Genomic DNA, 23,766 nt, shown 5'->3' with positions numbered 1-23,766 from the left:
CGTTGGTTCAAAAACAAAACAAAACTCAAATATATTTATCAAATAACAACTGGGATAATAAAACATGTTACATAAAAAATACGTTAACAATAATATATTATTATTAAACGCGCATTGACTATAAGCGAGAAGAAGAAATGACCTTCTGGTGAAAATTTTCAATGTCTCCCAAAGGTCGCAACGATGTTACCCAAAGGTTGTATTTGTCAGTTCATGTCTAGTATTTCCCTTATATGTGTAATCTAGGACAACAGCCAGTAGGCGGCGGTCACCATTTGTTCAGATTAAGCTTAGTATAAGCTCATTCGGAACTCCTCGGCCATTTTTGTTGAAAACAACCTCGGATGTTTGTCGGTACATCAGTTAAAGTAGTTCGTATTTTTTTAATTAAATCATTTTAGAAATGTAGTGTTTTAGAATTGTGTTTACTGATCTAAGTTTAAACTGATTGTCATTGAAGTATATTATTGCAAACATAATTAAGATTTCCAAGAGTAAAGTCATAAAGTTTAACTACTAAATAAAATCACTACGCGATCTACTTGCAGCGGACGTAAACGTACCTCTTTTTTAGTATGTAAACCGTCCAAATACATCCGAGGTTGTTTTTGAAAAAAAAATGGCCGAGGAGCTCCGAATGAGTATAAGCTATGGTCCAAGGTCATGCCGGAAGTCACTATACATTCAGTTTAGGACTAGTAAGTCTCTTTTATGCATATGCAAGGGCGTCAGGCATAACCAGGATGACACTGTATGATCAGTTCAACCTAGTATGTTCCAACTATATTTCTTCTCAACAATTTGTTTAGTTCAAGCCAAGTATATCCATATACTGTGTCTTCTAGAACGGTAAAATTAGGCGGATATCATTCTTTGTTCAGTTCGGGACTCATAATATATGTATAAAACGAGCACATGTATTTATGTAGAGCACAACACAATAAAATTCACTGGCAAAGTCCTATGCAGTACAACCGACCGGCCAGGCAAAACCAGAGACGTTTAACTCTGGAAACCTGTGTTCGTTTGCCAAGTGTCCATCCACAACGTATGAATGTCGAACCTCATTCATTTGTCTGGTTTCAAATATGGATATAAAACAGTGAAACAAAATCACTAAAAATATTGAAGTGAAAATTTAGGCTACGAAGTGAACTGAATGAAGTCGACTGGTAGAATGACTCTTCACGCTAATATACCAATATAGCACGAAATCCTCGTGCAAGACTGACCACTACTGTATTCAAATACTATCATTTCACCAAGACAAATATTTCACGCTATACTAACGAAACGCGTGAAATGAATATTATCATCACAAATCATTTAGCAAATATTTTGAAATTGCTGAGAAAAAAACCGATAAAGTAACTGTAAACTATTACGATATGATCAATTTGATTGTTTTCGGTTTTGAAAAGGATTACCAACTTAATAAATATTTGGTTACAGCGGATGGCAGTAGCTCTAAATCATAGATTATCTAACATTCGACGGGTAATCAGCTGTCAGATTGTGCTTATATTCCACCACGTGATTCAAAAGATTATGTGCTAGTTACACAAGGTAAACGCTTCATCGAGTAATGTCATTCCAAATTTGATATTTTTGTTATATGTCGACTGCACACCGATCAGGTATGGGCAAATATACATTTTATTCAAAAAGAATCAATCAGGCGTATTGGATTATTAAATACTTCAGCTTCAAAATATATTTTCTGTTTCAGACTTTCAAATACAAGATCCAACCGAATTTTCGAATCAATCATGGATCGTTTTCGCTTGTAATAAGCAGCTGGGGAAAAATAATGCCAAAAATAATAGTAAGAGTAATAATATCAATAAAGATAATACAATTTAATGGAATCCATCCAAAATTGAAGAACTTAAAAGTAGTTTGTCATTCAAATGTAACCAATTGTCTTGATTTGTAGAACAATTAGATTCTAATTAAACATTGAGGGTTCAACAAATTCGTTCATAGCAGATAATTCAAATTCAGTCTTTGTGTCGGTTTGCCAAAAAACAAAATGATACAACTTCTAGAAAATCGCTTTCAAAAGAAGCCGTGAGAGCCTGAGCAAAATAAACCTTAACGAATTTTAGAAATTAAATCAAAACGAATATAAAAAAGTCAACCAAAATCTGAGAATCAAAATGCGTCTGATTTATAGGATAATTTCAAAACACTATATAGTACTTAAGATTATACTAACAACTCAAAATTAAGAGCAAACATTTGCGATGACAATCTTGATAAAAAGGTCATTTTGGCAGATTAAGGAAGCTGTAATGCTGAAATCTATAAAACCATATTTACAGATATATCATCGTTTCTATTGAAACTATTAAATCGCATCTTTATCCACAGGAGAATATCCCAGATCCATTTAGGGAAGATTATTAGTACCTGCATTTAAAGGGAGCAATGAAGACGACCCAAAGAACTATAGAGAAATAACCCTCATTGTTATTTTTCGAACTTTAATTCTCAAATATTTCTTAAAAGATTGACTTGGAGCAGTCTTAATAAAACTATTTAAAATCAATTTCAAAAAGGCAAGTCTACGATTTGTTGATATTTTACTAGGGATGGCAACGAGTACCCGAGGACTTGAGTACTCGATCGAACGTCCGAGTACTCGAGTACCAAATCACTACTCGAGTACTCGGGAACAAATCTATAAAAATCACCAAATTCACGATTTACAGACAAAATATCAGATCTGGTTATTTGCCAAGAGGACAATTTACGGTCCCTCTAATCCCCGCTGTGTACACAATTGACCTCAGTCAATTATTTGACAATTGTTGTGATAGTTTTAAACTGTCAACAAAGGACCTCTATTTCAAATTAGCACTGATGTCAATTAGCGAAGTTTTGATAGAGGTACTTTCACCTACACAATTCTATTGTATACCAATTAGAGACCTTTCACCAAACAATGGACGCTAACGAGCGAAAGAGTATCGAATGTTACGAGAATTGATTTCTTAATGGGCGTATTTTAACTATTTTTGCAATGATTATCACAATTGATTGGTTGATATTTTAAATCAAGAATTATGAATATTAATGAGGTAAACAACAATGACACAGTACAAAAAACTATCATTTAAAAAAAATTGTAGAGTGAACAACTAAACAACTGAACTTCGTATTGAATTTCGTTCACTATTTTTATGTATGCTATTAATTTTCGTTCATTGTAATTCTGATTGTTGTTCATTTCTGCGGTGCATATACTTGTATAAAATGAAACGAATAAGACAAATTAAAAGCCTGAAACAACATTTGTTTTCTTTTTATATCATTTTTTGTTAAAATACGTAATGAAAGTTTACTTTAAAGGTGAAAATGACCAATAATACGACCAACGCGCAATATACGTCATTAACGATACATGTATACACAATCTTGTCTTTGCGAACACATATTCAATTTTTCCGAGTAATCGAGTACCCGGGTACTAGATCGAACGATCGTCCGAGTACTCGAGTATTAACTTTACTACTCGTTGCCATCCCTATATTTTACATTCAATTATGATTTTGATCGAAATAATACGACAAAGAATAATTGACATATATGGAATGCAGATATTAATGTAATCGAACAGACTAGAAACATATCGCTGGTATAAAAATGAACTCAAGCATGAAAATATCTAAATAGTATGCACATGAATAAATATAGAACGGTCGTTACAACATTTCCTCACATGACCTTTTAATCGAAACAGGAAGACAGCATCACTTTCCAAGAAAATATAGAATATGTAGCTTTTGTAATATGAATGTCATCGAGATGAATATCATTTTGTATGTCAAAAACATCATAATCTACGAAATCATTGCTGTAAACCATATTTTTGCTTTTGGCCAACAAAACAAAATGTATTACCCTTTTTCCTCAGACAGCGGAAAAAAATATGCCAAGTTAGTAAATATTTATAGTATGCATCTTTGTTACGATCGAGAACATTATTATGTTAAGAATTTGATACTATGATGTATAGTATACTTCTCTATTGATAGAAAAGATCAGAACAGAAAGTTTATTTTTTACTTAAACATAAAAAGCTCATCGTTATATTATATGAATACAAAACAGAAATATAGAATACACACACATAAACAATCAAACTATATATAGTTTAATGTATAACACGTTTTAAATGATTTTTTATCATTGACAGAATTTTTAGAAATTACTCAAAAATCGAAAGAATAAAAGAGTAAAAGGAAAATATCAACCAAGTTAATCACACAATTCAGCGTGCATGATGGTTATAATGATATCACGATGATTTGTTTCATATGTTTTTGCATTTTGTCTTTGAACGTTATATATCATTGACCAGAACAGAACATTTATTGTTAACTTTAACATTTACAGTTCATCGTTGTTACAATAATATAACACATTGCATGGCAATAGTTGATAGATGCGAGAGTGCATTATACATATATAAACTATCAATGATTTCAACATGTTAAAAATTAAGCATTATTATTCAAAGCAGTATATCGTAGCTTAAAAGTATGTTTGGAATACAAAGCTAGTTTTCGTAGACATGCAGCGTTTTCCGAGTTTAATAATTGAATGAATTTAAACATGCTTGGTCTTGCATAGTAAAATTTAGTTATATTTGTTTTTCCTTATGCCATTATATTTCGGACAAATCAAAACAAAGTGATATTCAGTCTTCGATATCATTATGAACACATAAAATACATTTACGTTGATTTCTTTCAATATTAACATATCTGCCTTTTTCAATATTTAACATATGAGAAGACAATCTAAATCTAGCAATAATATTCCTAAGTCTATAGCTATACAATTTATCTATATACGATGACATATGAATAGTGAATTGTAGTTCTCTGTATAACACTAATGAACTTAATGAGTTTATATAAGTTTTCCAATGTCCAATAAATGAGTCGATTAATCTTCTTCTAAAAAAGGAATAAAATAATCAATATAAATCGACTCCGGATATGTGTGCGTACATTAGAACACCACTTGTTTGAATTTGCGTTATTTTCCGCATCGTATCGAAGGCTTTGCAATGTTTTGTATAAAAAGGAACTGTCTGTTTTAAATTAATCCGTTTAAGAAAATATTTTACAATTCTATTACATGTCTAGTAAAATACAGAGGGTACCGTCCTAGTTCACCATATATTGCAGAGTTACTAGTGCTTATTTTTACACCATTTGATGCTGAATAAATGTTATGTAAAAATAGGGAACACAAGACAATTGAAATAAAGATCAATACCGAGAAGTTATTCACACGAGTTTCGGGTCGGGGATCAATTGTCACTTACAGAAGGCTTGACATAGGCCTTGGGACATTACAATGATATTAAATAAAACATAATTGTTTTGTAGCGTTATCTAAATGAATGCCTCATTGTAATATTTTATGTTTAAGTCAAATGTATTAGACCTACATTAACGGAAACCATATCAATTTTTAGAATCAAAAACAAAAACGTGTGCAGAAATGACATTAACAACGTTTAAGGATTTTATTTTGAATTATGTCTATATTTATAAATATACCAAATGTCCTAAATATCTTAAATATAACATCAAATTCACTTTAGCAATTGAAAAAAAAATCATACTAATATCTTGCTTATAATTCCTCTCCAAACGTAAACGCAAATGCATTTGTAGCATAGTGGTTGAGTATTGATTTATCGGATAAGACCATTAAACCCCGTTGGTGTTTACAGAAGCCACGCGTCCAGTACATTTTTCAATAGAGGGTGCTTATCTCTGTAGCGGATTCGGATCGTTGATTGGTCGGTCTTGTTATTTCGAATCCGCCTATCGTCTTGTGATGGGTATTTTCACAAGCGGTCTATTTTAAGTCAGCTTGGTTTAAGCGTTTTTTACTCAAATCTCTCGCATTGTTTATAATTAAAGAAGTTATAATGACACAAATTAATGCCCGGCTTCGTTAAAAAAATCTAATGGAAAGTTTGCAGTTTTTCAAGATTGTTTTGATGTCTTTGTTAATCAATAATTGACTCTGATTGTTTTCTGACCGAACAAGCTTAGAAGTCTTATTCAAATAATTAATTGAAAAACGCACTGCAAGTTATATGATTAAAACAAACAACATACAATCAGTCTTATATTCCATTTTTACATGTTTATCTGTTGCTATTTTATCACAAATGGTGTACCTCCAATAAAAATACAAACAAAAATCGTTATAGTGGATGTTTCTCCATTTATTTTAAGGATAGTGTTAAAGATAATATTACGAATATTGAAAGGCATACAAATTGTAAAACTTAACAGGAAATCGAAATATATAGCACTGATTATATACTTGCATTAAATTGCAATTTAAACGGCCGCATGGCGGATGAAATTGGCTTCATAAGTTTTGATTACATACAGTTAGCATTTTTGATTTTTGATTGTATTAATATATGTATGTATTTTATATGTGTGAATGTGAGCATGTGTGAGTAACCATGTGTAGCCTAAAATTATAGTTATCAAATACTCATATGTTTGTATGTTGATAATTTTCTCATTTCTTTTTTTTGTGGCCATCTATGTGATATTTGATGTTAATTTTGGCCAAAAGCATGTATTTGCTGATATTGCCAATAAACTGAAACTGAAACTGATAATAATATAGACAACGAGCAATTCGAACAAATGTTGACAAATGTTCCTACATAAAGATAAATGTTCAGACAACCACGTAAAAACGTTACTAGTAAGGATAGTAAAATAAGCGACTTTATTTTCAATAAAACTAAAGCAAATAACCCGGTAGATTATTTTTTCATTAACTATCGATATTTCTCTCTTTTGAGCAACTTTGAAATACTTCCTTCCACACAATTCTATGACCACTCGGCAATAACAATATGTTTATAAGGTATTTGTTTACAAACAGGAATTCAAGTACTTGATCAATTGGATATCCCCAGTATACACATTGCGTGTGATAACGATAAACGTAATTCATTCTTAAATTTACTTCAGTCGCACAGTAACGATTAACCGCGTTTAATAATAATAATAATAATAATAATAATAATAATAATAATAATAATAATAATAATAATAATAATAATAACATAAATTGAGGGTGTAGAATTGCTAACATGGCAATAACAAAAACAAAACAGTTTGGGGAAAAAAATGAAAACTCAGTACAAGAAAAGTATACTCAGCTCAGAAGGCTTATCTATAGATGAGTTGTATAAGCATTTTTGAAACCTTTTGGTGCTGCGAAAAATTAAAACAAAAAGTGCCCTTTAAGGCGTATGAGTCGCTAGATGGGATAATCTCGGAAACAGAACTTAAGAATTTTATATCTTCTATATCGAAAGAGCCCCGGCATCAATATGTTAATGGCGTTTTATTTTAAGAATTCATTTGAAATTAGTTCCGCCAAATTTGCTCAAATTGTAAAACATAGTGTTAGATAACGCAGAATACCCGGAGTCATTAGGAGAGGGTAATAATAACACCAATATATAACATAACAGAACGCGTGGTAACGCGAGTGCATATAAAAATTATAGAGGCATAGCGTTAAGCAATATATTAAGTAAGGTGTAAAAATTGCGACCCAAACTTAAGTGCAATCGGAAGTGACAAAATGATAAATATGATAGGTTTTCATCTCGGCAGATCGGCCACTGATGCCAATGAATTCATATTCGATTACAGTCGAAACTCGGTGTCTCGATATCGCAAGGCTCGATATCCTCGTCGGTTAGATTCGATCGGTTAGCTTGATATTTTGAGGTTAAATATTTCTCAACGCTCGATGTCATTTTGCCGTCTCTAGTTAACATTTAACATTTTGTTTTGTTTGTATTACTCGATGTCAGTGTTCACACCTTGATTTGTTTGCTTGGCTAAGCCGAGGCGCTGATCGATTAAATTTGATTGATTGGTATTATAATCATTATCATATTTCCCTGATATATCGAGACAACGGATTTCGATTGTATATGTATTTGAAAACGTCTTATTTGGTACGCGTCAAAGAAATTTAATTTGAAGTACCATGCTATTCATATTTGTTTGTAACAATAAACGATGCCTTATTTAAAAGTCCTAAGTAAAGAATTAATAAGGTGTGATATCTAGCAAATTAAAAAAAGCAAAAATCAATTCTCCGTCCGAATCAAAACGCGTGTAGCCACTTCATCAGAACGTTGGTTCAAAAACAAAACAAAACTCAAATATATTTATCAAATAACAACTGGGATAATAAAACATGTTACATAAAAAATACGTTAACAATAATATATTATTATTAAACGCGCATTGACTATAAGCGAGAAGAAGAAATGACCTTCTGGTGAAAATTTTCAATGTCTCCCAAAGGTCGCAACGATGTTACCCAAAGGTTGTATTTGTCAGTTCATGTCTAGTATTTCCCTTATATGTGTAATCTAGGACAACAGCCAGTAGGCGGCGGTCACCATTTGTTCAGATTAAGCTTAGTATAAGCTCATTCGGAACTCCTCGGCCATTTTTAGTTGAAAACAACCTCGGATGTTTGTCGGTACATCAGTTAAAGTAGTTCGTATTTTTTTAATTAAATCATTTTAGAAATGTAGTGTTTTAGAATTGTGTTTACTGATCTAAGTTTAAACTGATTGTCATTGAAGTATATTATTGCAAACATAATTAAGATTTCCAAGAGTAAAGTCATAAAGTTTAACTACTAAATAAAATCACTACGCGATCTACTTGCAGCGGACGTAAACGTACCTCTTTTTTAGTATGTAAACCGTCCAAATACATCCGAGGTTGTTTTTGAAAAAAATGGCCGAGGAGCTCCGAATGAGTATAAGCTATGGTCCAAGGTCATGCCGGAAGTCACTATACATTCAGTTTAGGACTAGTAAGTCTCTTTTATGCATATGCAAGGGCGTCAGGCATAACCAGGATGACACTGTATGATCAGTTCAACCTAGTATGTTCCAACTATATTTCTTCTCAACAATTTGTTTAGTTCAAGCCAAGTATATCCATATACTGTGTCTTCTAGAACGGTAAAATTAGGCGGATATCATTCTTTGTTCAGTTCAGGACTCATAATATGTCCTTATTGAATCCCTACCTGGGCGACAACCAGTAGGCGGCGGTCAATATTTATGCGATCAATAATCAGGTCTGGTATGTCTTTATTTGTGCCGAACAGAGAGACTACCAGTAGGCTGATTCACTAAATGTGCACATGAGGGCGACAATCGGTACGTGCAAGCTATTATACGTTTACTCAGGCCCAGTATAGTTCCAATAATAAAGATGGCCTGCGACATTTGAGCCTGGTTGATGACCTTATTAATGCCCGCTAGGGCACTAGGTCATGCGGAGGTCACTGCATAATCACTTTAGGTCAAGGACGTCTCAATTATGTTTCTACTAGTGCGAAAACAAGTAGTCTGAGGTCACTTTATGCCCAGTTCACGTCTAGTTACTCCCTATAATGAGTAAACTATGGCAATACTCAGAAGTATGAGGTCATTATATTCTCTGCTCAGACTCAGGGTGTTTTAATACGGCGCCGTGACATGGTGAAGACCACTGTTTATCAAGGTTTTTTAAGGTAAAGACTCGTACAAGTTTTGTTCAAGACTGAAAATGTCTTTTTATGATTCCAAAATTTCGACAACCAGTTGGCTGAGGTCTCCCTGTCTTCTATTCAGGCATAGAATGTCGCTATTATGTTCCTACTCTGGCGACAACCAATATGCTATGGTTTAAGATACTTGCCTTCTTGGCGCGTGGTAACTGCGAGTGAATATAAAAATTCTAGACGCATAGCGTTAAACAATATATTAAGTAAGGTGTAAAAATTGCGACTCAAACTTAAGTGCAATCGGAAGTGACAAAATGATAAATATGATAGGTTTTCATCTCGGCAGATCGGCCACTGATGCCAATGAATTCATATTCGATTACAGTCGAAACTCGGTGTCTCGGTATCGCAAGGTTCGATATCCTCGTTGGCTCGAACAAGGTTTAAAGTGTTTGTTTTTTTCAATATGTTCATATAAAATTCGATCGGTTAGCTTGATATTTTGAGGTTAAATATTTCTCAACGCTCGATGTCATTTTGCGGTCTCTAGTAAACAGTAAACATTTTGTTTTGTTTGTATTACTCGATGTCAGTTTTCACACCTTGATTTGTTCGCTTGGCTATATCTCATTGATAAGAAGCGCTGATCGATTAATTTTGCTTGATTGGTATTATAATCATTATCATATTTAAATGGTTTAACAGTTTGAGCAAACATGCTTTCACTTTAATTTCTGTCTTTAGCTGGTACGAATACAGACGTTAAAAGTATGTCAGAGTCAAGTTTAAGTTTTATTAGCATAAACATAAAAATGTCATTGCTATTATACATAATACAATTTAAAGACGGTGAACAAGTAATGTATATACAAACACAAATGTAAATATTAATCATAAGAAAATTATGTTGTTAAATATCTAAAAAATGAACCAGATAAATCTAAGTTATCATGAACTTTTCCATTTACACAATTATCTAAGTTTGTAAATAACATGCCTGATGAAAATATAGGGTTTGAATATTGTTGAATACATGTATAAGAACAAATTTGACATAAATATCTCATTGATAAGAACGTGCACGAGGATTTCGTGTTTAACAAATCGCCCACTGTGTTAGTTTAATAGATTGATACATGCTATTCTATGTTTGATTATATTAATATAGTTAAGATTGGGCTCACATACAACACTTATTTTCATAAGTACATACGTTTCTAGCTTTTTACTATTATTAACATTTTGAAACCAACAAAGTACGCATTGATCATAAACACGTTGGATTAACATCTCCAATTCAACTTTCGTAACATTTGCATTATGTCACATTTATGTATGTCCAAACTCATCTATGTGCGTTTTAATAGTAATGTCAGTACAGGTATAAATCTGATTGTGTTTTAATCAGGCGTCTTCAGATAAAATTATTGCGCTGAAGGTTTCTCCAAATGGAAGAATTAATACAACTGTCAAATGTTGAGCAATCTTGAGAGGACTCGGTACAACCTAAGCTATTCACACGTATTCCTACTAACTTAGTATCAAGATTAGTTGTTTATGTTTTCTATGGATGGGTTTATATAATTTTATTGCGTAAATAAATTTAAAAAAAAATCAAATTATTTCATATGATCAAATTTGTCATATTGTGAACTGTACGATATGCACACGGTAATAATTAGTCTTTAGGAGATAACGTAGCAAACAACAAACGAGGTTAACAAGTCTTTCTTTAACGTATAAATATACACATACAATACGCAATATCGCTTGGCTCAATATTCGCGAGGCTCGAAGTATTATGGCCAGTCCCTGATATATCGAGACAACGGATTTCGATTGTATATGTATTTGAAAACGTCTTATTTGGTACGCGTCAAAGAAATTTAATTTGAAGTACCATGCTATTCATATTTGTTTGTAACAATAAACGATGCCTTATTTAAAAGTCCTAAGTAAAGAATTAATAAGGTGTGATATCTAGCAAATTAAAAAAAGCAAAAATCAATTCTCCGTCCGAATCAAAACGCGTGTAGCCACTTCATCAGAACGTTGGTTCAAAAACAAAACAAAACTCAAATATATTTATCAAATAACAACTGGGATAATAAAACATGTTACATAAAAATACGTTAACAATAATATATTATTATTAAACGCGCATTGACTATTAGCGAGAAGAAGAAATGACCTTCTGGTGAAAATTTTCAATGTCTCCCAAAGGTCGCAACGATGTTACCCAAAGGTTGTATTTGTCAGTTCATGTCTAGTATTTCCCTTATATGTGTAAATCTAGGACAACAGCCAGTAGGCGGCGGTCACCATTTGTTCAGATTAAGCTTAGTATAAGCTCATTCGGAACTCCTCGGCCATTTTTATTGAAAACAACCTCGGATGTTTGTCGGTACATCAGTTAAAGTAGTTCGTATTTTTTTAATTAAATCATTTTAGAAATGTAGTGTTTTAGAATTGTGTTTACTGATCTAAGTTTAAACTGATTGTCATTGAAGTATATTATTGCAAACATAATTAAGATTTCCAAGAGTAAAGTCATAAAGTTTAACTACTAAATAAAATCACTACGCGATCTACTTGCAGCGGACGTAAACGTACCTCTTTTTTAGTATGTAAACCGTCCAAATACATCCGAGGTTGTTTTTGAAAAAAATGGCCGAGGAGCTCCGAATGAGTATAAGCTATGGTCCAAGGTCATGCCGGAAGTCACTATACATTCAGTTTAGGACTAGTAAGTCTCTTTTATGCATATGCAAGGGCGTCAGGCATAACCAGGATGACACTGTATGATCAGTTCAACCTAGTATGTTCCAACTATATTTCTTCTCAACAATTTGTTTAGTTCAAGCCAAGTATATCCATATACTGTGTCTTCTAGAACGGTAAAATTAGGCGGATATCATTCTTTGTTCAGTTCAGGACTCATAATATGTCCTTATTGAATCCCTACCTGGGCGACAACCAGTAGGCGGCGGTCAATATTTATGCGATCAAATCAGGTCTGGTATGTCTTTATTTGTGCCGAACAGAGAGACTACCAGTAGGCTGATTCACTAAATGTGCACATGAGGGCGACAATCGGTACGTGCAAGCTATTATACGTTTACTCAGGCCCAGTATGTTCCAATAATAAAGATGGCCTGCGACATTTGAGCCTGGTTGATGACCTTATTAATGCCCGCTAGGGCACTAGGTCATGCGGAGGTCACTGCATAATCACTTTAGGTCAAGGACGTCTCAATTATGTTTCTACTAGTGCGAAAACAAGTAGTCTGAGGTCACTTTATGCCCAGTTCACGTCTAGTTACTCCCTATAATGAGTAAACTATGGCAATACTCAGAAGTATGAGGTCATTATATTCTCTGCTCAGACTCAGGGTGTTTTAATACGGCGCCGTGACATGGTGAAGACCACTGTTTATCAAGGTTTTTTAAGGTAAAGACTCGTACAAGTTTTGTTCAAGACTGAAAATGTCTTTTTATGATTCCAAAATTTCGACAACCAGTTGGCTGAGGTCTCCCTGTCTTCTATTCAGGCATAGAATGTCGCTATTATGTTCCTACTCTGGCGACAACCAATATGCTATGGTTTAAGATACTTGCCTTCTTGGCGCGTGGTAACGCGAGTGAATATAAAAATTCTAGACGCATAGCGTTAAACAATATATTAAGTAAGGTGTAAAAATTGCGACCCAAACTTAAGTGCAATCGGAAGTGACAAAATGATAAATATGATAGGTTTTCATCTCGGCAGATCGGCCACTGATGCCAATGAATTCATATTCGATTACAGTCGAAACTCGGTGTCTCGGTATCGCAAGGTTCGATATCCTCGTTGGCTCGAACAAGGTTTAAAGTGTTTGTTTTTTTCAATATGTTCATATAAAATTCGATCGGTTAGCTTGGTATTTTGAGGTTAAATATTTCTCAACGCTCGATGTCATTTTGCGGTCTCTAGTAAACAGTAAACATTTTGTTTTGTTTGTATTACTCGATGTCAGTTTTCACACCTTGATTTGTTCGCTTGGCTAAGCCGAGGCGCTGATCGATTAATTTTGCTTGATTGGTATTATAATCATTATCATATTTAAATGGTTTAACAGTTTGAGCAAACATGCTTTCACTTTAATTTCTGTCTTTAGCTGGTACGAATACAGACGTTAAAAGTATGTCAGAGTCAAGTTTAAGTTTTATTAGCATAAACATAAAAATGTCATTGCTATTATACATAATACAATTTAAAGACGGTGAACAAGTAATGTATATACAAACACAAATGTAAATATTAATCATAAGAAAATTATGTTGTTAAATATCTAAAAAATGAACCAGATAAATCTAAGTTATCATGAACTTTTCCATTTACACAATTATCTAAGTTTGTAAATAACATGCCTGATGAAAATATAGGGTTTGAATATTGTTGAATACATGTATAAGAACAAATTTGACATAAATATCTCATTGATAAGAACGTGCACGAGGATTTCGTGTTTAACAAATCGCCCACTGTGTTAGTTTAATAGATTGATACATGCTATTCTATGTTTGATTATATTAATATAGTTAAGATTGGGCTCACATACAACACTTATTTTCATAAGTACATACGTTTCTAGCTTTTTACTATTATTAACATTTTGAAACCAACAAAGTACGCATTGATCATAAACACGTTGGATTAACATCTCCAATTCAACTTTCGTAACATTTGCATTATGTCACATTTATGTATGTCCAAACTCATCTATGTGCGTTTTAATAGTAATGTCAGTACAGGTATAAATCTGATTGTGTTTTAATCAGGCGTCTTCAGATAAAATTATTGCGCTGAAGGTTTCTCCAAATGGAAGAATTAATACAACTGTCAAATGTTGAGCAATCTTGAGAGGACTCGGTACAACCTAAGCTATTCACACGTATTCCTACTAACTTAGTATCAAGATTAGTTGTTTATGTTTTCTATGGATGGGTTTATATAATTTTATTGCGTAAATAAATTTAAAAAAAAATCAAATTATTTCATATGATCAAATTTGTCATATTGTGAACTGTACGATATGCACACGGTAATAATTAGTCTTTAGGAGATAACGTAGCAAACAACAAACGAGGTTAACAAGTCTTTCTTTAACGTATAAATATACACATACAATACGCAATATCGCTTGGCTCAATATTCGCGAGGCTCGAAGTATTATGGCCAGTCCCTGATATATCGAGACAACGGATTTCGATTGTATATGTATTTGAAAACGTCTTATTTGGTACGCGTCAAAGAAATTTAATTTGAAGTACCATGCTATTCATATTTGTTTGTAACAATAAACGATGCCTTATTTAAAAGTCCTAAGTAAAGAATTAATAAGGTGTGATATCTAGCAAATTAAAAAAAGCAAAAATCAATTCTCCGTCCGAATCAAAACGCGTGTAGCCACTTCATCAGAACGTTGGTTCAAAAACAAAACAAAACTCAAATATATTTATCAAATAACAACTGGGATAATAAAACATGTTACATAAAAATACGTTAACAATAATATATTATTATTAAACGCGCATTGACTATTAGCGAGAAGAAGAAATGACCTTCTGGTGAAAATTTTCAATGTCTCCCAAAGGTCGCAACGATGTTACCCAAAGGTTGTATTTGTCAGTTCATGTCTAGTATTTCCCTTATATGTGTAAACTAGGACAACAGCCAGTAGGCGGCGGTCACCATTTGTTCAGATTAAGCTTAGTATAAGCTCATTCGGAACTCCTCGGCCATTTTTATTGAAAACAACCTCGGATGTTTGTCGGTACATCAGTTAAAGTAGTTCGTATTTTTTTAATTAAATCATTTTAGAAATGTAGTGTTTTAGAATTGTGTTTACTGATCTAAGTTTAAACTGATTGTCATTGAAGTATATTATTGCAAACATAATTAAGATTTCCAAGAGTAAAGTCATAAAGTTTAACTACTAAATAAAATCACTACGCGATCTACTTGCAGCGGACGTAAACGTACCTCTTTTTTAGTATGTAAACCGTCCAAATACATCCGAGGTTGTTTTTGAAAAAAATGGCCGAGGAGCTCCGAATGAGTATAAGCTATGGTCCAAGGTCATGCCGGAAGTCACTATACATTCAGTTTAGGACTAGTAAGTCTCTTTTATGCATATGCAAGGGCGTCAGGCATAACCAGGATGACACTGTATGATCAGTTCAACCTAGTATGTTCCAACTATATTTCTTCTCAACAATTTGTTTAGTTCAAGCCAAGTATATCCATATACTGTGTCTTCTAGAACGGTAAAATTAGGCGGATATCATTCTTTGTTCAGTTCAGGACTCATAATATGTCCTTATTGAATCCCTACCTGGGCGACAACCAGTAGGCGGCGGTCAATATTTATGCGATCAAATCAGGTCTGGTATGTCTTTATTTGTGCCGAACAGAGAGACTACCAGTAGGCTGATTCACTAAATGTGCACATGAGGGCGACAATCGGTACGTGCAAGCTATTATACGTTTACTCAGGCCCAGTATGTTCCAATAATAAAGATGGCCTGCGACATTTGAGCCTGGTTGATGACCTTATTAATGCCCGCTAGGGCACTAGGTCATGCGGAGGTCACTGCATAATCACTTTAGGTCAAGGACGTCTCAATTATGTTTCTACTAGTGCGAAAACAAGTAGTCTGAGGTCACTTTATGCCCAGTTCACGTCTAGTTACTCCCTATAATGAGTAAACTATGGCAATACTCAGAAGTATGAGGTCATTATATTCTCTGCTCAGACTCAGGGTGTTTTAATACGGCGCCGTGACATGGTGAAGACCACTGTTTATCAAGGTTTTTTAAGGTAAAGACTCGTACAAGTTTTGTTCAAGACTGAAAATGTCTTTTTATGATTCCAAAATTTCGACAACCAGTTGGCTGAGGTCTCCCTGTCTTCTATTCAGGCATAGAATGTCGCTATTATGTTCCTACTCTGGCGACAACCAATATGCTATGGTTTAAGATACTTGCCTTCTTGGCGCGTGGTAACGCGAGTGAATATAAAAATTCTAGACGCATAGCGTTAAACAATATATTAAGTAAGGTGTAAAAATTGCGACCCAAACTTAAGTGCAATTTGAAGTGACAAAATGATAAATATGATAGGTTTTCATCTCGGCAGATCGGCCACTGATGCCAATGAATTCATATTCGATTACAGTCGAAACTCGGTGTCTCGGTATCGCAAGGTTCGATATCCTCGTTGGCTCGAACAAGGTTTAAAGTGTTTGTTTTTTTCAATATGTTCATATAAAATTCGATCGGTTAGCTTGGTATTTTGAGGTTAAATATTTCTCAACGCTCGATGTCATTTTGCGGTCTCTAGTAAACAGTAAACATTTTGTTTTGTTTGTATTACTCGATGTCAGTTTTCACACCTTGATTTGTTCGCTTGGCTAAGCCGAGGCGCTGATCGATTAATTTTGCTTGATTGGTATTATAATCATTATCATATTTAAATGGTTTAACAGTTTGAGCAAACATGCTTTCACTTTAATTTCTGTCTTTAGCTGGTACGAATACAGACGTTAAAAGTATGTCAGAGTCAAGTTTAAGTTTTATTAGCATAAACATAAAAATGTCATTGCTATTATACATAATACAATTTAAAGACGGTGAACAAGTAATGTATATACAAACACAAATGTAAATATTAATCATAAGAAAATTATGTTGTTAAATATCTAAAAAATGAACCAGATAAATCTAAGTTATCATGAACTTTTCCATTTACACAATTATCTAAGTTTGTAAATAACATGCCTGATGAAAATATAGGGTTTGAATATTGTTGAATACATGTATAAGAACAAATTTGACATAAATATCTCATTGATAAGAACGTGCACGAGGATTTCGTGTTTAACAAATCGCCCACTGTGTTAGTTTAATAGATTGATACATGCTATTCTATGTTTGATTATATTAATATAGTTAAGATTGGGCTCACATACAACACTTATTTTCATAAGTACATACGTTTCTAGCTTTTTACTATTATTAACATTTTGAAACCAACAAAGTACGCATTGATCATAAACACGTTGGATTAACATCTCCAATTCAACTTTCGTAACATTTGCATTATGTCACATTTATGTATGTCCAAACTCATCTAATGTGCGTTTTAATAGTAATGTCAGTACAGGTATAAATCTGATTGTGTTTTAATCAGGCGTCTTCAGATAAAATTATTGCGCTGAAGGTTTCTCCAAATGGAAGAATTAATACAACTGTCAAATGTTGAGCAATCTTGAGAGGACTCGGTACAACCTAAGCTATTCACACGTATTCCTACTAACTTAGTATCAAGATTAGTTGTTTATGTTTTCTATGGATGGGTTTATATAATTTTATTGCGTAAATAAATTTAAAAAAAAATCAAATTATTTCATATGATCAAATTTGTCATATTGTGAACTGTACGATATGCACACGGTAATAATTAGTCTTTAGGAGATAACGTAGCAAACAACAAACGAGGTTAACAAGTCTTTCTTTAACGTATAAATATACACATACAATACGCAATATCGCTTGGCTCAATATTCGCGAGGCTCGAAGTATTATGGCCAGTCCCTGATATATCGAGACAACGGATTTCGATTGTATATGTATTTGAAAACGTCTTATTTGGTACGCGTCAAAGAAATTTAATTTGAAGTACCATGCTATTCATATTTGTTTGTAACAATAAACGATGCCTTATTTAAAAGTCCTAAGTAAAGAATTAATAAGGTGTGATATCTAGCAAATTAAAAAAAGCAAAAATCAATTCTCCGTCCGAATCAAAACGCGTGTAGCCACTTCATCAGAACGTTGGTTCAAAAACAAAACAAAACTCAAATATATTTATCAAATAACAACTGGGATAATAAAACATGTTACATAAAAATACGTTAACAATAATATATTATTATTAAACGCGCATTGACTATTAGCGAGAAGAAGAAATGACCTTCTGGTGAAAATTTTCAATGTCTCCCAAAGGTCGCAACGATGTTACCCAAAGGTTGTATTTGTCAGTTCATGTCTAGTATTTCCCTTATATGTGTAAATCTAGGACAACAGCCAGTAGGCGGCGGTCACCATTTGTTCAGATTAAGCTTAGTATAAGCTCATTCGGAACTCCTCGGCCATTTTTATTGAAAACAACCTCGGATGTTTGTCGGTACATCAGTTAAAGTAGTTCGTATTTTTTTAATTAAATCATTTTAGAAATGTAGTGTTTTAGAATTGTGTTTACTGATCTAAGTTTAAACTGATTGTCATTGAAGTATATTATTGCAAACATAATTAAGATTTCCAAGAGTAAAGTCATAAAGTTTAACTACTAAATAAAATCACTACGCGATCTACTTGCAGCGGACGTAAACGTACCTCTTTTTTAGTATGTAAACCGTCCAAATACATCCGAGGTTGTTTTTGAAAAAAATGGCCGAGGAGCTCCGAATGAGTATAAGCTATGGTCCAAGGTCATGCCGGAAGTCACTATACATTCAGTTTAGGACTAGTAAGTCTCTTTTATGCATATGCAAGGGCGTCAGGCATAACCAGGATGACACTGTATGATCAGTTCAACCTAGTATGTTCCAACTATATTTCTTCTCAACAATTTGTTTAGTTCAAGCCAAGTATATCCATATACTGTGTCTTCTAGAACGGTAAAATTAGGCGGATATCATTCTTTGTTCAGTTCAGGACTCATAATATGTCCTTATTGAATCCCTACCTGGGCGACAACCAGTAGGCGGCGGTCAATATTTATGCGATCAAATCAGGTCTGGTATGTCTTTATTTGTGCCGAACAGAGAGACTACCAGTAGGCTGATTCACTAAATGTGCACATGAGGGCGACAATCGGTACGTGCAAGCTATTATACGTTTACTCAGGCCCAGTATATTCCAATGATAAAGATACTTGCGTATTAAGCAGTATGGCCTGCTAATGTTTGAGCTTGAATGATGACCTTATTTATGCCCACTAGGGCACTAGGACATGCGGAGGTTACTGCATATTCACTTTAGGTCAAGTACGTCACAATTATGTGTCTATTAGTGCGATAACCAGTAGTTTGATGTCACTTTATGCCCAGTTCACGTCTAGTAACTCTCTATAATGAGTAAACTATGGCAACAATCGGAAGTATGAGGTCATTATATACTCTCCTCAGGCTCAGGGAATGTTTTTTCAGGTAAAGACTCCTACATGTTTTGTCCCAAGACTGAAATGTCCCTTTTATGATCCCAAAATTTCGACAACTAGTTGGCTGAGGTCTTCTGGTCTTCTATTCAGGGATAGAATGCCGCTATTATGTTCCTACTCGGGCGACAAGTAGTATGCTGCGGTTTAAGATATATGCCATCTCGGGTATCAACCAGTAGGGAGATCATTTTGTGTTCAGCATAGGCTGGTTATTTATGTGATTTTTGTATAATGTCTAAAATATATTATAAACAAATCCGATCTTTTGGTAATATTGTTGCAACCTTTGAAAGACATGAAATGATGTTACCAGATGGTCAAATCTTCTGTTTTCCGAAAGTAAGTTTTGTGTTCAAAAAGAATATAGTTTTGCATACGAGTTTTTACATGTAATGTTATCGCATTTCTTATTTTTATTGTGTTTTATATTTTTGTCGTTGTAAATTCATTGTTCTAATGCTGTGTAAATGCATTTTTATATAACTGGACATAAAGGTATATCTGATATTTAACTTCCTAGACATGACATGAATATTTAGCCTAAAAATATTGTTAAGGTCTCAGAAAATCTGTGGTCAGTAACAGTAGTACTTGTCATGCTATACTAAACCAAAGAAGTTATGTTGAAATGTTTTATGCAGAAGTATGTGTGCAGCTCGTATATCGTTTTTAGTGCTTACTAGTGCAACGAAATGTAGGCAAAACTAACTATGTCCAGTTCGGTTCAGGGCGTGTATGTCGCTCTTTCGTGCCTTCAAGTGTGGCAGCCAATAGACGGAGATCGCTTTATGTTAAGTTCAGCTCGTGTTTAACAAATCGCCCACTGTGTTAGTTTAATAGATTGATACATGCTATTCTATGTTTGATTATATTAATATAGTTAAGATTGGGCTCACATACAACACTTATTTTCATAAGTACATACGTTTCTAGCTTTTTACTATTATTAACATTTTGAAACCAACAAAGTACGCATTGATCATAAACACGTTGGATTAACATCTCCAATTCAACTTTCGTAACATTTGCATTATGTCACATTTATGTATGTCCAAACTCATCTTATGTGCGTTTTAATAGTAATGTCAGTACAGGTATAAATCTGATTGTGTTTTAATCAGGCGTCTTCAGATAAAATTATTGCACTGAAGGTTTCTCCAAATGGAAGAATTAATACAACTGTCAAATGTTGAGCAATCTTGAGAGGACTCGGTACAACCTAAGCTATTCACACGTATTCCTACTAACTTAGTATCAAGATTAGTTGTTTATGTTTTCTATGGATGGGTTTATATAATTTTATTGCGTAAATAAATTTAAAAAAAATCAAATTATTTCATATGATCAAATTTGTCATATTGTGAACTGTACGATATGCACACGGTAATAATTAGTCTTTAGGAGATAACGTAGCAAACAACAAACGAGGTTAACAAGTCTTTCTTTAACGTATAAATATACACATACAATACGCAATATCGCTTGGCTCAATATTCGCGAGGCTCGAAGTATTATGGCCAGTCCCTGATATATCGAGACAACGGATTTCGATTGTATATGTATTTGAAAACGTCTTATTTGGTACGCGTCAAAGAAATTTAATTTGAAGTACCATGCTATTCATATATGTTTGTAACAATAAACGATGCCTTATTTAAAAGTCCTAAGTAAAGAATTAATAAGGTGTGATATCTAGCAAATTAAAAAAGCAAAAATCAATTCTCCGTCCGAATCAAAACGCGTGTAGCCACTTCATCAGAACGTTGGTTCAAAAACAAAACAAAACTCAAATATATTTATCAAATAACAACTGGGATAATAAAACATGTTACATAAAAAATACGTAAACAATAATATATTATTATTAAACGCGCATTGACTATAAGCGAGAAGAAGAAATGACCTTCTGGTGAAAATTTTCAATGTCTCCCAAAGGTCGCAACGATGTTACCCAAAGGTTGTATTTGTCAGTTCATGTCTAGTATTTCCCTTATATGTGTAATCTAGGACAACAGCCAGTAGGCGGCGGTCACCATTTGTTCAGATTAAGCTTAGTATAAGCTCATTCGGAACTCCTCGGCCATTTTTGTTGAAAACAACCTCGGATGTTTGTCGGTACATCAGTTAAAGTAGTTCGTATTTTTTTAATTAAATCATTTTAGAAATGTAGTGTTTTAGAATTGTGTTTACTGATCTAAGTTTAAACTGATTGTCATCGAAGTATATTATTGCAAACATAATTAAGATTTCCAAGAGTAAAGTCATAAAGTTTAACTACTAAATAAAATCACTACGCGATCTACTTGCAGCGGACGTAAACGTACCTCTTTTTTAGTATGTAAACCGTCCAAATACATCCGAGGTTGTTTTTGAAAAAAATGGCCGAGGAGCTCCGAATGAGTATAAGCTATGGTCCAAGGTCATGCCGGAAGTCACTATACATTCAGTTTAGGACTAGTAAGTCTCTTTTATGCATATGCAAGGGCGTCAGGCATAACCAGGATGACACTGTATGATCAGTTCAACCTAGTATGTTCCAACTATATTTCTTCTCAACAATTTGTTTAGTTCAAGCCAAGTATATCCATATACTGTGTCTTCTAGAACGGTAAAATTAGGCGGATATCATTCTTTGTTCAGTTCGGGACTCACTAATATGTCCTTATTGAATCCCTACCGGGGTACAACCAGTAGGCGGCGGTCAATATTTTTGCGATCAAATCAGGTCTGGTATGTCTTTATTTGTGCCGAACAGAGAGACTACCAGTAGGCTGATTCACTAAATGTGCACATGAGGGCGACAATCGGTACGTGCAAGCTATTATACGTTTACTCAGGCCCAGTATGTTCCAATAATAAAGATGGCATGCGACATTTGAGCCTGGTTGATGACCTTATTAATGCCCGCTAGGGCACTAGGTCATGCGGAGGTCACTGCATAATCACTTTAGGTCAAGGACGTCTCAATTATGTTTCTACTAGTGCGAAAACAAGTAGTCTGAGGTCACTTTATGCCCAGTTCACGTCTAGTTACTCCCTATAATGAGTAAACTAAGGCAATACTCAGAAGTATGAGGTCATTATATTCTCTGCTCAGACTCAGGGTGTTTTAATACGGCGCCGTGACATGGTGAAGACCACTGTTTATCAAGTTTTTTTAAGGTAAAGACTCGTACAAGTTTTGTTCAAGACTGAACATGTCTTTTTATGATTCCAAAATTTCGACAACCAGTTGGCTGAGGTCTCCCTGTCTTCTATTCAGGCATAGAATGTCGCTATTATGTTCCTACTCTGGCGACAACCAATATGCTATGGTTTAAGATACTTGCCTTCTTGGCGCGTGGTAACGCGAGTGAATATAAAAATTCTAGACGCATATCGTTAAACAATATATTAAGTAAGGTGTAAAAATTGCGACCCAAACTTAAGTGCAATTTGAAGTGACAAAAATGATAATATGATAGGTTTTCATCTCGGCAGATCGGCCACTGATGCCAATGAATTCATATTCGATTACAGTCGAAACTCGGTGTCTCGGTATCGCAAGGTTCGATATCCTCGTTGGCTCGAACAAGGTTTAAGTGTTGTTTTTTTCAATATGTTCATATAAAATTCGATCGGTTAGCTTGGTATTTTGAGGTTAAAATATTTCTCAACGCTCGATGTCATTTGCGGTCTCAAGTAAACAGTAAACATTTTGTTTTGTTTGTATTACTCGATGTCAGTTTTCACACCTTGATTTGTTCGCTTGGCTATATCTCATTGATAAGAAGCGCTGATCGATTAATTTTGCTTGATTGGTATTATAATCATTATCATATTTAAATGGTTTAACAGTTTGAGCAAACATGCTTTCACTTTAATTTCTGTCTTTAGCTGGTACGAATACAGACGTTAAACGTATGTC

The sequence above is a fragment of the Mya arenaria genome, chromosome 5, assembly GCF_026914265.1.
Source record: "Mya arenaria isolate MELC-2E11 chromosome 5, ASM2691426v1".
NCBI lineage: Eukaryota > Metazoa > Mollusca > Bivalvia > Myida > Myidae > Mya > Mya arenaria.
This window is presented reverse-complemented; position numbering follows the sequence as displayed.